This window comes from Triturus cristatus, chromosome 8 (assembly GCF_964204655.1).
Source record: "Triturus cristatus chromosome 8, aTriCri1.1, whole genome shotgun sequence".
NCBI lineage: Eukaryota > Metazoa > Chordata > Amphibia > Caudata > Salamandridae > Triturus > Triturus cristatus.
The window spans coordinates 322,152,840-322,170,228 of NC_140591.1; the positions used below are offsets into that span (position 1 = coordinate 322,152,840).

Below are 17,389 nucleotides of genomic sequence, written 5' to 3' on the forward strand. Positions count from 1 at the left end.
ATCATAACATAACGAATAGGTTACATATTTAATTTTATATAGGCTGCTCTTATTGGGCAGACCTTTCTCCATGCAGTAAAGGAGAACTGTACATAGCACATCAGTATTTCCATTGCACGCAACGCTTAACAGACGTATCTTTGATTAAACAAAGCACAACATTAGCAAGAAAGTAGCAGGGGTATGTGACACATCTGTCCGACAGAGTACACGACACACTTGTCCTGCAGAGCACCATTCTTATATGGAGGATAGGGAACTGCATCGCCCTGACTGTTCCACTGTATTTCTATACCACTGGAAGACCTAGTAATTTTTTGGTCAGTTTTTCCTCTGCTTTAGTCTCATTGCTCTTTTAATCTGAGGTTAAATTACAGCCATTTCCAAACCACAATCTAAACCAAGTCACAATTTATAGCATGGAAACGCCACAAGAGTGAAAAGATGCCCGATGCGTGACATAGGACTTGCCAGGTAGACGGCTGTTGAATGGTTACGGCTACCTCTCTAGAAACTCCTCCTGTCTGCAACCAGTCACTCCGTTTCCAGGAGGCTGGCAGGAGAATGCACATAACCATTTCATTTGGGAGCAAAGGAATCTGAATGAAGCAGAAACTGATAGTCCTGAACCTATAGCCAGCTTCTGCAAAAGGAAAAAACAGTCCTTCTTTCCACATTAGACCACTATAAACACCCCCCTAACCCTCCACCATTCTGAGCTTGGATGAGAGGGAATACAAGCAGACCTCGGACCATCACAAAGAAAGTGTACTGGCTGCCCACTCTAGAGAATTCTCTGGCCCTGAAGTCAAAGGATGTTGCCAAGGTAAACTAAACCTTTTGCCATAAACGGAGTCAAAAGCGTATCGCTGAAATAATATCCCTGAGAGAGAGGGAACGCCTGTATCTGTCAACTCACTTGAAAGTTCTTGTTGCATCAGGAGTAGGTTTTTATTTTAGACAGCACACCAGCACTTCTCACCCCTCTCTAGTGCCTTATGTAGCCTTTGAGGAGTTCTATATCCATCGAGACCTGCACCAGCCCATGCTGCAAAATGTGAGGATCTTCAACTGTTTACTTTAAACTGAACAAATTACAGGCTCTTGCGGGGCTCAGTACACCTAAAAGACTTTCCTTTCGGGTAGACGACTACTTCTCATCCAGCATTAACACAGACCGATGCAACGGGAGCAAAAGCTCACCACTGTAAAGACCGGATTATTTAGTCACCGGAATCCATCATTCATGTTCAAAGGAGTCCAGATCCCAATAAACCTGCAAATGCCTGGACAGGAGTTTCAAGTGTAACATAGGAGATCATATATCCCTGTGGAACGATGACAACACAGATGACCTATAGGCCTGGACCATTAATATATTCTCCACTGTCATAATGAGGAGCCTCAGTAAACCGCATGTAAGTGTAAACAATTAGGGAAGATTTCTTGTGGCATACCACCAAGAGATGACTCCGTAACATATCTTACACTGCACAGGCACCCGTCTCTATCAGATGAAAAGATGCTGCATTTGCTAACGTATCATGCAAATATGGCCAAAGGAGAATGCCCATATCAAGCAGAATAAAACTAGTGGAAGAGTGAGATTCTTCACAAAGGCCCTCTATTTTGACTTTAGATCAAATGGTAGCACTTTGAATTGTAATACTGCCCTTCACAGATAATAAATGAACCTTTCACGCATCAGTCTGGCTGGGATGTGGATGTAGGCATTCCGCAGACGTATTTCAGAAACAAACCTATGAACAAACATCATGACAATGAATGATATCAGCATTTCCATTTTCAATAATCAATTTATATCCAGCACAGGATTGTGCTACTTAGGGACCAAGAAAAAAAATGAATAGAAACACCAGTCTCCTCTTATCCTGGTAGAACACAAATAACATCATCCTTCAGAAGCGGGCCCTGTACACCTTTCATCAGGACTTGTTCCATCTGGTCATAGGTGCACTCAACTTCTAGACTACAAGGGCACATGGAAATCCTCCATCTATTACCCATGACACAGTGCCTATCACCAGTTGGCTAAAACATACTTTTTTCCAACGCCAGAAGAGTGATGGATCCAGTCTATGGCAGGAATCTTCACCGTTCTGGCGAGGTCACAAATGCTGTTATGATGCCCTAACACAATATTTAAATGAATATTTGGCCCTTTTGACACAAAAACGGTGACTGAGTCATTATTTTTGGGAGGATTTTATTTTCCAAGTAGTTCCAGACTTCTTCTGTGCGATAGACATTGTGTGTGGAATGTCAAATAGAAAATTGGACATACGCCTTCCTTTCATAAAAAGACAGGGACCAGGCATTCTTTACAACTGCAAACCCAAAGTTCAGATTCAAGAATGTATATTAGTTTAATACATTTATAAAGCGCTCTGTTAAACAAGGGTGTCCTGTAGCTAATTAGTTGAATCCAAGGAAAGTAAGGCATGAAAGCTTGGCAGCATATAAAGCATCAATTTCAGAGGTAGATCCGTGTCTTTTGCCTTTCCCCAAGAGACAAGTTATTACTTTCTAATCTTAGAACCAAGGACAGGAAATTCAATTCCCTTGTTGCAGGGACGGCAATCGAGTGTCCTCCTGCTCTAAGGGCAGCCAGTTTCACATGAGATTGCAAGTATAACTGCGCTTCATCTGCATGTTAGTGGAAGGTGATCCCAGAGTTGTGTGAAAGCTCCCCTAATGGTCCCATATAGAGGTTGAAAAGCGTAGTTGGTAGGATGTTGAGTCCATAAGGCTGTGCGACAAGGCAGCAAAATGAATCTCCCAGTCTCATTGCTGGGAAGGGTTGTCCAAGTAAGAAGAAAACTAGCTCAGAACTAGACCACCAAAGCTCAGGTAATATTTAAGGCTGTCGAGAATGATTCCCTGTACTACAGTGGCAAAAGCTGTACACAGCAACATGGATTAGACGGCAAGTGTCACTTGGGCTAGGGTTTAAAGAGCATTGTCATGATTCTCAGCATGGCAGTGTCAATTTCTGTGGCATGGCTGAATCCAGACTGGTAAACATCTATAAGACCCATATCAGGAACCTATTTCTTCATTTGGAAGGCCTTGCAAATTTCATAACCCTGGCTGAAAAAGTAAGTCTAAAAATGGGGTGATTCAAGTGAGTTCAAAACTTCATGATCAGTATTAATTTACAGGTTATACGTCCTGAGAGCGGAAGATATTAACCAGATTACCTCAGCCGTGGTCCATGCAGGTAACAGAGGTGGGGCTGGGTAAGGGGGGATTTGAGGGACGATGCTGAGGGAAAATTAATTATATATTTAATTTTCCCTCTGCATCGTCCCTCAAAATCCCCCCTTACCCGGCCCCACCGCCGTTACTGGCAGCTGGGTTACCTCAGTAGTGGGTGATGAGGCAGATGGCAAATTTTGTATGAATGGTTGGGGTAGGGTCAGTTGAGTATTTGAAGAATTTGAAAGCCCAAGATGGTTATTATGAGGTTGTTTTGATCGACTGGGTTGACAATTGGACAGCTAGGCAAGAATTTCTTGGGAATGTGAAGAAAGGATATTGGTGGGGTGGAGAGAAGTGTAGCACTATACCGAATAATTGTCAAATGTGTCATCAAAGAATATATAGGAAGCCTCACACTAAGTAGAGGGCTTTTGAAGAGAATTGGTAGTAGAGTATGAGGGTTTGTTTTACAATCTAGACTAGATTTCAGAAATGAGGATTTGGATTTAAATCTGGCTTCAAACATCTTCTAGAATATTCTAATATCTTTAAGTATGAGGTTTTTCCAGAGGTGATTCTGGAACTTGTCCTCTTTCATTTCCTCTCCTTATTGAGTTCGGAGGAGGAACAGGAGGCCCAACATTTTTCATTCCTTTTGTGGTGACTTGTTGGGCCAGAAGTCTCATACCGACTAAATTTGCCAAGGTCTACATTTTTGATGAAGCAGATCCAAATCCGGTGTCTTTTAGATGGACCAAAAAAACATTTTATCAACTTAGTGATAAGGGACCAATCTGTTCTCATGGACTTCTCTACCTGAGATTGCCCTTTCAGGGATAACATGATCAAGGATTGAATCCTTGATGTGTGTGGATTTAGAACAATGTCCTGCAATGCCAATACCTTTAAGAAAGGATGCCAGGTGGGTGACCAAGTAGTCAGCACTGTCCCCCCCATGGAAGTTGACATCATCCATAAAAGATGTTAGATGAATTAATTTGTTGGAAGTACAAGTTCTAAGGCTGAGTCCAACAAAAATGTTCTTGCAACCAGGAGGATCATAAATAAGTCTTATTTCGGGAACTGTGAGCGAGTTGGTTTGATTTTAACAACCACGCATTGGAAGTTCAAGAAGGTTATATTCCAGGTTCATTGTGTGAGTTGTGAGGGTGATTTATCCTCATGGACTAGGATGATGGAACCATGCCTCAAAGGAAGCTGAACGGTTATCTGTGAGGTAAGCCAGGTCTCAGGAAGAAGCAGTAAATCAAGATCTAGCAAAACTATAGTATCCGCTATCTCAGCGTGGTATGTTGTAGCTGATCTGCAGTTGAGAAGGAGGTGGCAAAGACTAAACCCCTCAACTTTGGAAATGGGTGCAACGTTCAGCTGCAGTTTGATAAAGATGAGGTTACTGATATGAGGAAACCTCTTGAGGAGAGACAGGTATGTCAGTTTGGCACTGAGATGACGTATGGGTGAGCTGAAGGCACCAACTTGGCATTCACGACCAGAGATAATGCTATTGTACAACATTTAGTTACAATGTACGCACAGCTTAAATTTCCAATTTAGCATGAACAACCTTGATTGAAAATACTTTCTACCTTTTTGTAACTTCACTCACTACAGTTTATATGGATTACCCACATCAGACAGCATAAATAAACAAATACAATGGTCACTTAAAGTTTCCAATATCCAACCAGCATGGTAATATGATGTGCCTTGCAATTGAAGCTAGCAGAACATTTTACAATAAAAATATTCAAATAGTAAGCATTCTATGGTATCATTTACCCGTACTTCTTCTGTCTTTCCCCATGAGTTATACCTCAAAATCAAGACTTGCACAGGAGGCATAGGTATTAATATTTTCATTCAGCAAGGAATTTTTTTTTTTAGATTAAATGATACAGACAGAAAGAAAATTCAAAGGCAGCGCTGTTTTAAATACATGCCGTCCATGATTGTCGTACATCACTGAGCGGTGCCTGTCTCAGGCAGCCAAACTCAGGAGCAGCTGTGAGGGATTTGGATACTTCTTTTCTATTGACATTAAGATTACATGAGTTTTTATTTTTTTATTTTGCTTATTTTACATAACACTGAAATTGGTCAAACTGCTGTATATACCAAACGTCAGTGAAATATATGACCCTTTTTCCATCAAATACTCCCATGCTAGGGTGTATCCCCTATATAACATTCATATCATGAATTTTGATTTAACACATTTTATGGGATGATAAAAAACAAAGGTTTGTTCCTTGTATGTATACCATCTGTTGAATGTCTTTCTGGCGTCTTCGAACTCCAAAACGGAGCAACTAGGAGTAAAATAGGTTTTATGAGGTGATGATTTATATTTTTGTTTAATTTGTACTGCAGTTGGCAGAGAGAGGAGCTTACCCACACAAAAGAGATCTTGCCTACATATGTACTTATCATTAACGCAGAATCGTAAAGAAACATAACTTGAATTTAATGAGCCACTCGTTACCACAAAGCCAAAATGTTTCGGGTCAGGATGCGAGACATTGTGGATACAGTATGTGGTTAATGTTTCTCATTATTTTTCTATGGTTTTTTTTTCTCCTAAACTTTGCCCTCCATATTTCCCATGTGCTGGTTATCAGGTTGAGTAACAGTATGCTGGCTCTTCTATTGCTCACTAAAATACTGCCTCCTAGTACTGAAGACGAAAACCCATATACAAATATTCTCCAGTCCCATCTCTGCTCTAGAGGCCACATTTGAAAACAAAATCAGCCTGGACAAGATGTTGAAACCAATTCCACACTGCAGAAGGCTGCCACTAGGATGGGGTAGCAGGGCATGGTGGAGTCGTGGCAGCCAATACCACTCGGAAAGCAGCCCCCCTAGCCTGAAACCCAACGGGAAATGCTAGAGTGGTGGAATGTGAGTCCAGCCCTGGCTGTCCTGACCCACACAGCCACCTTGCATTAACCTATCAACTTGTGCTTAATTGCTCTGAACTCACGGTGAGTCATTGTTCAATTTTCAACGCATGTATCCTCCCACATTTCTGGTTGATTCCAAGTCCATTAAACGCTAATGAATAACAATTAGTAAATCGATTTAATACAGCACTTTCTATCAGACTTTTTTGGTTTGTAATGTAGTAAATGCAACGTTTTGCTTACTATTAGGTTGAATTTTGTATTTAAATGTTTTAAGATTATTTCTTGTAGTGGGCAATGCAAGAATTTAAACACACGTAGGTGTCTCGTGCTCAAACACCTCTACTTCTCCGGACTTTTTCGATGGCAGCACTTTGCATTCTCGAATTAGAAAATCCATACCTAAAAAGTAAATCCATAAATTCCTGTATGCAAAATGTGGGTGATTAAAACCAAGAAGTGCCTGAAATTTTCACACATGACATTGGGTAAGTTGGCATCATTGTGCACATCGAAATGTATTAGAGTCGGCAACTGATTCGAAAGTCGCTAATAACGGTTTTTAGAATAAAATATTATTTTTCCAGAGGAGCCAAGGTAGTAAAAACTTACTAAATGTGATTTTGATTCTGCCATCATTTGGCTTTTCCCACACCAGTAAAACTACAAGTAAAGTTTGAATTAAAAGCTCATCGCTCCTGGCCTTGCAAACCCTGGTAACTCTGGACAGAGGCACGATTCATTTTCACAAAGGCAGCACTGCCGTTTAGTGGTGCCCGGAGGGTGTTTTTTTACCCGTGGACGTGATGAGTTGAGAGGAAATTCTGATTTAACAGGAGTTACTGGCCTCGACTGCTGGATATTAATGTATGCGATATGGAACATAACTGCATGATATAATATTGCATGCCTTCCGGAGTAAATGTTCGCTATGTGAAACCTTACAGACTACGTTCCCCGGAAAAAGGTCTGATTTGGTAAACGCCTGCAGTGACACAGATTTCCCCAGTAATTTCCCATGAAATAGAATAAAACTGATAATAACAGGATCATTTTGGATCCTGGAAACAGAGTCCTCAGGGAATTGATAATTCTGGTTGCAAAGTTACCACATAGAAATTCCCACTGGATTCATAATGAGGGCCTTAATGTTTTTTTTTATTTGACCGTCTCATTTTTAGGTAAGCCTTAATTTGTTTTGTTATTTTCATATTTTCGACAAGTAGTGCTGATTTTTTCAACAAACATCCCTTCACATTCATATTTGAGGATGGTGTCGTCCCAGTTTTATATCAATCAATCAATAAACTTTATTTCGGTTCTTTTACAAACCATAAAAGTACAAATACATTATAAAATACATGTCACACATATAATAAACACATAACAAGTAAAGTGCCAGAATAAATATACTTTCTTCCACAAAATAGAATCATTACTAAAATTGAGGACAAAGATAGTGCAGAATACACAGTGAATTATTACTGGTCCAGACAATTTCTCAATTTAACAGTTAATTTTAAAAATTCCTTCATTTGGAGGATACTGTCACTGTGCAGCAGTTGTAAGTACATAAGTGCCGGTCTGATTTGTGTAAAATCCAGTTTTTTTAAAAGAGTTACCAGATAGCGCTTGCGTGGGAATTCATAAAACTTACATAAAAATATAAAATGCAGCATATCCTGCGGAGACTTTCCATTGCAGCCGCAGGGTGCTGCCAGTTTATTAAAAATATCCGGTTTTGGTCTAATCAACAGATGATGAAAAAGATGTAACCTAAACCTCGTTAGCAAAATATTTTCATGTGAGGTCAGTGAGCCAGTCAGGTATGGTTCTATAGTTTCACAAGTCTTCAGCATGGCAAATTTCCTAACGCTTTGTTTCTGGAGCTCGACATCTTCCCTCCGGATCCTCCTATCCATAAGGAAGGCCCGTTTAATGAGCTCCAGGTCCCCTTTTACAATTTTACTCGGATGTTCAAACAATTCTAGACGACCAAGCCTAGCAAAGTTGGACTTCAGATATTTTATCCAAGGGGTGCACATTACCTTATCCTGACCCAAAAAGTCCCTCACAATCAAATGCGTTAATGGAATATCCTGATTCAACCATAATTTAAGCCAGCAGGTCAAGGGACGTAAAGAGAACATATCACTTAAGTATAGCTCTTCATGTACGACAAAATTATACTTACCTGCAGGCGCACATAAAAGACGCTTCAGAAAAGAGTTATCAGCAATCTGCAGTTGCTCACCGCCAACATACCCTCAAATTTCACTGCCATAAATTGCAGTTGCCACTGACTTTGCATTATACAATTTTAACATGGCACAAATGGGTTTTTTCCCTAATTTGGCAGCAAAATTAAAGATAGAAGCATTAACTCTCACAAATTCACCTTTCTTTTTTACAAGGTGAGGGACCCAGTTAAGTTTTGTATCAAAGAGGACCCCAAGGTAAGAGAACGTTTTTGTTAAGGGGATTATAGCTTCATCGATTTTAAATATAAAAGTCCTCCTTGGTTGCTGACCTACTTGCATGACAAATGATTTGGAATTATTAACCAGAACATCTCTATCTGTCATGAACGATTTAAAAGCATCTAAGAGTAATTGAAGTCCCTTCTCAGTTCTCGAAATTAAAACCGCATCATCTGCGTACAGAAGTATAGGAATTCCCCGCCTACCGACTCTAGGACAATCAGCCGGGACATTCTGTAGCACGCTATCTAGCTCATTAATATAAAAATTAAAAAGGAAGGGGGCCAGAATACATCCCTGGCGAACCCCCTTTCCAATACTAAAATTATCAGTTACACTCAAATCTTGGGAGTATCTCACATTAGCTCTGGTGTTATGTAAATCAGCCAGGAAATCAACCACACCACTGTCTACCCCTTTCTCCCTCATCGACTGCCACAGCTTTCCCCTGTTTACACAGTCGAAAGCTGAAGACAGATCCATGAAGGCGAGATGGATGGTGCCCCTTTGAACTACAGTATACTTACTTAATATTAAAAAGAGATTAAGGCACTGAGTTATTGTAGAGCGACCTCTACAAAAACCATACTGAGAAATAGACATGGTGTTTTTTTCCTCAGCCCAGTCAGAGAGTCGCAACAATAAAATTCTTCCTACAATTTTAACCATAGAGTCTATTAGTGAAATGGGTCTGTAACAATGTGGACTACCTTTGTCCCCCTTCTTAAAAACCGGGACAATTGTAGAAACACCCCATGATTGCGGGCACCCATCTTTCACAGCAGCATTAAAAACAGATTCTAGTACAGGTGCCCAAAAGTTAGGCTCTGACTTATACAGGTCCGGGGGGATCCCATCAGGCCCTGGTGCTTTACCAGCTGTTAAGCCCACAATGCCCTCAATAACTTCACCTCTGTTGAAACTAATTGTTTCACCACTGACAGAGAGGGCAGAGCTAAGAGACTCATCCGACGAACAACAGTACAACTTCTTATAATGTGCTTCCCAGTCCTCCTTAGCAATATGGCATTCTAATCCATCACCCTGTTCCTGGACCAAAAAGGGTTTCCTCATCACAGCCCAGAATCTAGTGCTACACTGCAGAGTAGAAGGATCGAGGATCTCACTCCATGCCTCTTCCCTAAGGAAATCCTTGTGTCGGGCGATAGAAGTTTTATATATCTTACGGCATAACTGAACTTCTACCTTTATCCTTGGTTTGGCTGCCAATGCTATTCTTACATTTCTAGCAGCCTTTGAGCATTCCTGATTAAACCATTTAGGTCCCTTGATCTCCAACTTCTTTGCTGGAGCTGACAGCAGTTTTGAAACCTTGTCCGCTAAACTTTGAAACGCATTAAGGACATTGTGTGGCTGTGCACCTTCTTGCGTACAAACCGTGATCTCCTCTGCACAGACGACTTTAATCTCTTTGTACAGCAGATCTGGAGTGATCATGGACCATCTCAGACGACGTCTCCCATCTGTCGTACTCACCCTACCTAAAGAAAGATTCATTCCTTCTTTGGCTAACCACGGACCCCTCATATGTACAGTGAGTGGGTTGTGATCACTAAACTCACTGTCTTCAATAGTAAAGAAACTCACAAAAGACTGCATTGATGATGTTAATACATAATCAATAAAGGTTCCCCTCCCATGACCCTTAAAGGTCGGTGTCTCAAGACGCATAATAGGGTCAGTTAATGCCATTGTCGTCGTTAGGTCCAGATCATTAAGCATATCATTTAGATGTTCCCCATCAATTGTATGTTCAAAATGAAGATCCGCGGATCGTGGACAGTTCAAATCTGTGATACTTTTAAAGAGTGGATCCCCAACGGGGATGAACATTAAAACCCCCCATAATCAGGAGGTTATGGGCACAGTCCTTCATAGAACTATTAATAAAAACATTCAATGCTACTATCTGGCTGGGAGCTGGACAAGAATTAATAGCATTATAAAAATTAACCACACCAGCCGTACAGTTTTCCCCCGTTAAAACTAGACGAATAATTACAGTGTTACTTGTTGAGACTCTGCGTACTTTACAAGATAAAGCAACCGAAATGAATATAACCATTCCCCCTTTGGACCTGCCCCTAATAGTTGCTATAGCAGGGACATATTAAGCCTTATACCCTTCGAGAAAGTGATTACAGTCAGTGGACCAAGTCTCCTGCATGCAGATGATTTGGTACTGCTTAATGTACCTAGTCCAATTGCAATCCTCCATCTTTGTGGCCAGACCCGCTATATTCCATGAAATTACATTATTTTGACTCCGTTTTGCCCGGGTTACCTCTGCACATCCCACTTCCTCCAATCTTCCATTTTCCTGACCCACAAACACCTCACGTCAATCACATGACTCTAGTCCTGAAAGAGTATCAAATCTATTCTGCGTTGCGATATTAAAACCTTTCCCACACTGAGTGTCAACATTGTGCAAATATACTCCGTTACGGGACAGTGGCTGAATAAGTGGCTGAATAGCGGTGAATGTTCTAAATGGCCCAGGGTTCGGTGGGACTTTAATCAGGTGGGTATAGAAGTAACCAAGTGGGCGTACACATATACTATTCACGTTATGGACTAAGGATGCCGCTCGTAATAGAACTGTGGCAACATGTTGGGGATGCTTGAAATTGATGATAATACAGTCACCATTTGTTGATTTTCTGGATGTTCCAATCCAGTTCACCCTCCTTGTTGAAAATATTTGGTCAGAAAATGTGACTGGAAATCCACAATTTTTATTTAACCATGATACTGTTCTATTTTTTAATGAGTCATGGGATTCCTCATAGGCCTGATGAGGATGACACACAGTGGGGGGGACATTCGTAAGAACGACCACATAGGGTGCACAATCAGGAGGGAGATTCGCATGGCGATTTTTCTTTACATAGCTGGGAGCTGGCGTCCCCTCAAAATCTACTGTGGCCTTTTTATTCTTGATAGTTAGGGAGATCGACTGAGGTGGGGCTGGCTCAATTACAGATATTGGTTGGCTAATTTGCTGTAGATTTGCACTACCAGCTCCCTGCCCCTCAGAAACTGATCTCTTGTCCACCACCTTAGGTCTTCCTACCGCTGCTGAGGCCAGGTATTTTGCTAGCAGCCCACCCAATCTCTCAACTTCTAGTGCCACTGTATCTATTTTGAGTATCAGGGGTTTCATCAATTCTATGATTTTTGCCTCTATCTTTGCTTCTATTGAATCAGTGAGAAGGGCATGTTGCTCCGTATTTATATTTAGATTAGTACCAGCCACACTTATACCTTCCTGACTATCAGCTATAGCCACAATGCTATTCGGGACAGAATGTCCTTTTTCTACTCTTTTTTTGCTATTCTTCCCCCCACGTTTAGTTTGTGCCCTTCTGCATATTCTCACTGGCCTAGGGGAGGGTAGTAACTCTTCTTCTGCTGAATCATTAATTATTTCAGGTAGGGCATCATTTAAATCAGCATGGACCCGTGCTTCAGCCGTGAAGGTACCCCTATTGCCCCCCTCCAGGGTAACAGTTACAACCTGGTCCATCAATGGGAAAGGCAACTCTTCGTGAAGGGCAGGGTGATCTCCTCGACCTAGTGAGGCCCTACGCTCATTATTAATTTGGTTCACCTTTTTGACCAAGTAGTTGTCCATGGCTCCTAGCCCGGATACAATTTTGTCGGTCTTAGACATGGTCCAACTTGCCTATATGTCACAATTCACTACAAATAACAAGAATAAATAAGCACAAGCACTTTACTCTAGTGACCGATATGAGAGACTCACATCGATTTTAAAATCTTTCAGACGGAGCCAAGGTCCGTGGCCCAGCCCAGCCTCCTCTGGCCTCTGAGGGCCACAGAGGGCCCGCACTTGTGCCGGGCTTCGCCCGCGCTGCGGGGGCACCTGGCGGCCTAAATAGTGTTCCGGCGCGCCAAGCGTCGTCAGCAATGAGCGCCAATAGCAGGGGATGCTGGGAAATGTAGTTCGCGTTGGCCGTTCCCCTCACGGCGGCGAAGTTCATTTACACAGGGATCAAATTCCCCCCGCTGAATGTCCGTTCCCCTCACGGCAGGTAAATGATTCAGTGATGCTGACAGTGATGCTGACACCAAACTCGAGAGCGCGTCCCAGCCTTAGTCAGCTCGTCGTTGCCAGCAGATAAGCACTACCTTTTTTCCCCCAAAACAACCAGAATCATACAGCAGCCTGTTTGACCTGCTTTAGCCTTCTCCTTCTCCAGGCCTTTGTTTCCCTTCTGCTGTAACCTCATAGGGAAGATTGCTGGGCCAAGAACAGCCGTCCTGATGCAGACCTGAACGAGCAGTGAAGCTCAGAAGAGAGGAGCCGCCCACCGGCACAACCGGCGCTGCCCGGGTCACTCAGTACTCAGCGCTCTCAGCAACAAAGCAGGGAAGCCAACAGCCGAATAAACAAAATAAACAAAGCCAGTGAGTGAGGTATTGCAGTAACGGAGGCCAAAACCAGAACGGGACTGTAGCAGCGCACACGTCTCCTCCTTTTCAGCCCGCAATTATCGAGTCTAAGCACGTCCACCGAAATCCGCTGCATTCACTCCACTCTACTCGCCGAGTTCTCACTGAGCCTCACGCCGCCATCAATCCCAACGGTCCGATAATCACTGCCAGGAATCCTAGGTCTCCAGTATTGTACCCAGTACTAGCGCTGGCTAGGGGCGGCCTCGGTACCTTCTCTACCGGGCGGCGGCTCTTCTCAGCAGCTAGCAAGGCCCCTTCACCGGAAACAGCTTCCGCCTCAGCCAATCCCTCACTCTGCATTGACGTCAATGCGCCTCGTTCTCCCAGTTTTATAGTTTGCAGAGCTGTAGCACCCAGATAAACTAGTACAGAATAGAAGATACATTTGTGAAGGAAAGGCATTATTAGGTAGGTCTTGAGGGACTTTTAAATTATTTGAAGGTCATTTTCTGCAATCAACAATGGAATCAGGAATGTAACATCTGCGTGCATACCATGAGTAAGTCTGCTGCAATACTAATCACTGTGTCCTAAAGGAACAAGTAGGTCTAAACGCAGGCGTGAACCACACTGAGGACATGGAACTCTCCAAGGCAGGCCAATGTGTATGATTTGCCTGCTAGCTCGAGCATCTGGCGGCAGCAGTCTTGACCGCTTTTCATACAGATTCACATACACCAAGCTACATCAGTGCATACGGTTCATTATTAATTACTGGATCAGAGAACACACAAACGTATCTCTGGCACTTGTACTTTCAATTTGCAATGGTAAATTTACCAGGGCTTAATTTGGGCAGGTGGTGGGCAACGTCTGGCATTTTTGGGGAACAGAACTTATTTTTTTATCATCACACTTTGATCCAGAGCAAGACAGAAAAAGGCAAGAAAGGGAGAAAGACTGTGGAAGACAGGAAAACTGTGACTAAGGGAGAACTATTGGTTGAAGAAGAATTTGAAAGAATGTGATCAAGAGACAAGGAGTGTAGGATGGCTCTTGAGAAACTTTGGGAGCCACCTCTAGTGTTGGAAACATATTGCATTTGAGTGTCCTCATGAACTACCTATCAGTGAGGGAATTTTTTCCAAGTGACTTTTATAGAAATGGAAAAGCACAAAATGGAAAAGCACAAATGAAATAATTTCAAGTCCAGCTCTGCAGCCGGGGAATGGAGGCAAAGACACACGAGCATAACTTTGAGCAAAGGGACTGCACAAGCAGGCTTCACATCTGGCAGGGTATATTAATTACAAAATGACGAGCGGTAACATACACTAGTATCGAATATGCCAGCAGTGGGAGAAAAGTTACATTACAAATATGAATCACTTTCCGTGGTCACTTGAGCCAAACTGTGATCAATCTAAAGCCAGACTATGTCTTGAAGAGCTCTAATTCATTATTTTGTCATCAGAGTACCATGCAAACAGCTGTACAAACCATCACTACAATGCATCACTCGGAAACACAGCATGGTGTCACACCAGTAAAACATACTCACAAGACATTTATCAAGAGGACCTACACCAGCCTTTTCCTTTTTTAGGTGGAGCCTGGGCAGTGCATGCGCTGCGAGCCATGCTGTATTGGAGTACGTACTTGAAGCCCCGCCCACTCTCTGCCCATATTTGCCATTGGCTGGTGTCATTGTCCTTCGTAAATGATATCTTCTGATTCCTAAAGAGGCTTGTTAGTCCCTCCTTCGTACCGCCTTGTCTTCATTTGTAACCTCCCATGAAGACTGGCCCTTTTACTTCGGTTGTTACACGGTACGTCTTCTTTAGTCTGTGAGCACTATTTGTTTTAATGAGTTTCTCTTAATGCAGGAGGGCAGGAGGATCTCTCTTGCCAGTTGTGACCACCGGCGTGTTTATTTAACTTGCAGCAAACGGGGAGCTCTCCAGGGGCCATGGGAGACAGAAGGGGGCAACTCAGCGATGGCATTGTAAATAACAATGCCTTTTATTTATGTTTTAAAAACCAAAACATAAATAAAAGGCATTGTCGTCATTTACAATGCCAATATCTCAAACTTGCGTAAATGCGAGACCTATTGCATTGCGGATGCTTGTCATTATTTGGGCCTTGTAGACCAACTGCTGCTCTGCAGTTCAGTGTCTAGAGCTTCAGAAACATTCGGCTGCTTCCGATGACTTCTTATGCTAGGCACCAATTTTCTAATTAACATTCTTTATCCTCACTGACTTCATGAAGGAAGCATTTCTCTTAGGAATGCACAGAAAATTAAATGCCTGATGTCTGCTAGCCTGAACATTGCAGCTGAATTATAACTCATATAAAAGAGTGGTGTGCTAGGCCAGCAACCCTGTATCTGGCCACGGAGGAGAATGCACTGCACATCTACCCTGCAATACTGAGATTCTGTGCAGCCAGGTAGAAAGAGTCTTATGTTCATTAATTCATTAACAGTTGTTAAATATGTATTACTGATTACTACTTACTGTGTATTCACGTTTCAAGCTTACATCATGGTTTTGGCTGGTTTGTGCCATTGTGATTATTTTATATCAATATATTTTTAAACAATGTGTTGTATTTTCCGAGACTCTTCTTCCCTCTCATCTAGAGTTTTGGGTCGTTTTTTCCTTGGGTGGGCTGGCGCACTATCCCGTAGCTCTGCTGCCGTCTTCTGGATTCTTATTCGTGCACTGGCTGCCCCTGTTTTACTCAAATGCCTGTCCTTGGCTGCACGCGCCGCGCACGGCTCGCGCAGCGACGAAGAATTCCACCGTGCCCTTCATGTGTGAACCTGTCTCCAGTAACGAGAACATCCGGGAGGGCTGCGGAGACTTCTGGCCACGCGCCGCGGCCCTAGGCCTGGTTTATCGTTGTCATGGCTGTTTATTTCTCCTTCGACGATTCGCTTGACCTCTTTCTGGGCAAACAGCAGTGGATGTTTTGCAAATAAACATCGCATCCATATTCATGATCAGAAAATGAGCGGAGAGTGTTCCCTTTTCAAATATTAACATATTGCAAGGAAACAGTAATGCATTTGTTGCAGACGAGCTACTGGATTATAACTCACGAACCCAGAACATCTTTTTCCAGTGGCCATGCTACACCCAGTGCTTAATTTGTAAAAAAAAAAATATATATGTGCCAGGGCCCTGGTCAAGAGGCCGCCCCAGCTTCCACCACCAGTTGCCCCTGCCAGCGCTTCTAATGACAGGACTTCCACAACTACCAGCCATCACACCGCTACAAGTGGGACAACTCAGAATGTTCGAGGTCCCCTAAAGCTTTAAGAATGGCTTGGGAGCAGTGCTTGAAATGGAAAACTAGAAGTGCAGGTACCCTGTACCAGAGTACCTGCTTGATTCTGAGAAGTGCCGGTACTCTCTCAAAATATAAAAGTGCTGGTACTCGTACAGGACAGTAGCGGACCATTAAAAGCACTGCTTTAGAGGCAGGCATTAGTTGTTTTAATGTCTATTTACTTAATAATGAACTGTTGTTGTCGGCATCTCTATATTACACAAACAGCGCAACCATGTGATAGCTTGTCATAAGTCTATGTGTTGAAAATGAATTGCCATGCCAAGCACCAGAAACCACCAGCTCAAATTAAGCACCGGCTATACCCCTTCTAAATGCAAATGCTTAACGGCCGATATTTCAGTAGTTAAAAAATATTAAATCTGGGCTCGTCTTAATAGCACGCTCTTTGAACACACTACTGCAGTCATTGTGTATACGTCACGCCAATCTTAATACAAACAGCGGTCTCCCTCCTATTCCTCTGTTTTACTTACTCTCACCTACTTTATCCTAATATATCTACTCCCATTTAAATGCCCCTTCTACTTGGGTTTAGCAGATCTTTAGCACTCCTAGGATTCCTGTTTCCCATACTGGTTAGGGAGTTGAAATTCTTTCTCAACTCAGTTCTCTCTTTTGATTTATCACTCATCCATTTTCTCCTCTAGCTTGCTTTTCATATTTGTCTTCTTGCTTTAACTTTAGAAATATCCACATCTTGTCTCACACGCCCCTTTCTGATTGGAATTCACTTCCATTTCTCAGAGTTATGCCTCTCAGATGTTTCTTTTTTCTTCATCTCTCCCTTGTCTCCAACTCCCCTTTAATTCCTTTCCTAGAAAAACTCCTAAATAATAGAAGGCTCTACTAATGATTATTCAATTTACATTGATCTACTCTCCTTTTGGAATCTCCTGAAATTGACGCACACCAAATGCTTTTTCCTACTCACCCTCCTCAGTATGTACACAACTCTTG

At 42.4% G+C, this 17,389-nt stretch overlaps 1 protein-coding gene across 3 annotated transcripts in view; it reads right to left on the minus strand.

Annotated features, from left to right (window-relative positions):
- The window catches only part of ATP8A2 (ATPase phospholipid transporting 8A2), a 2,139,258-nt gene that overhangs the window by 1,014,002 nt on the left and 1,107,867 nt on the right, over window positions 1-17,389 (minus strand). The gene's annotated exons all lie outside the window — the stretch shown is intronic.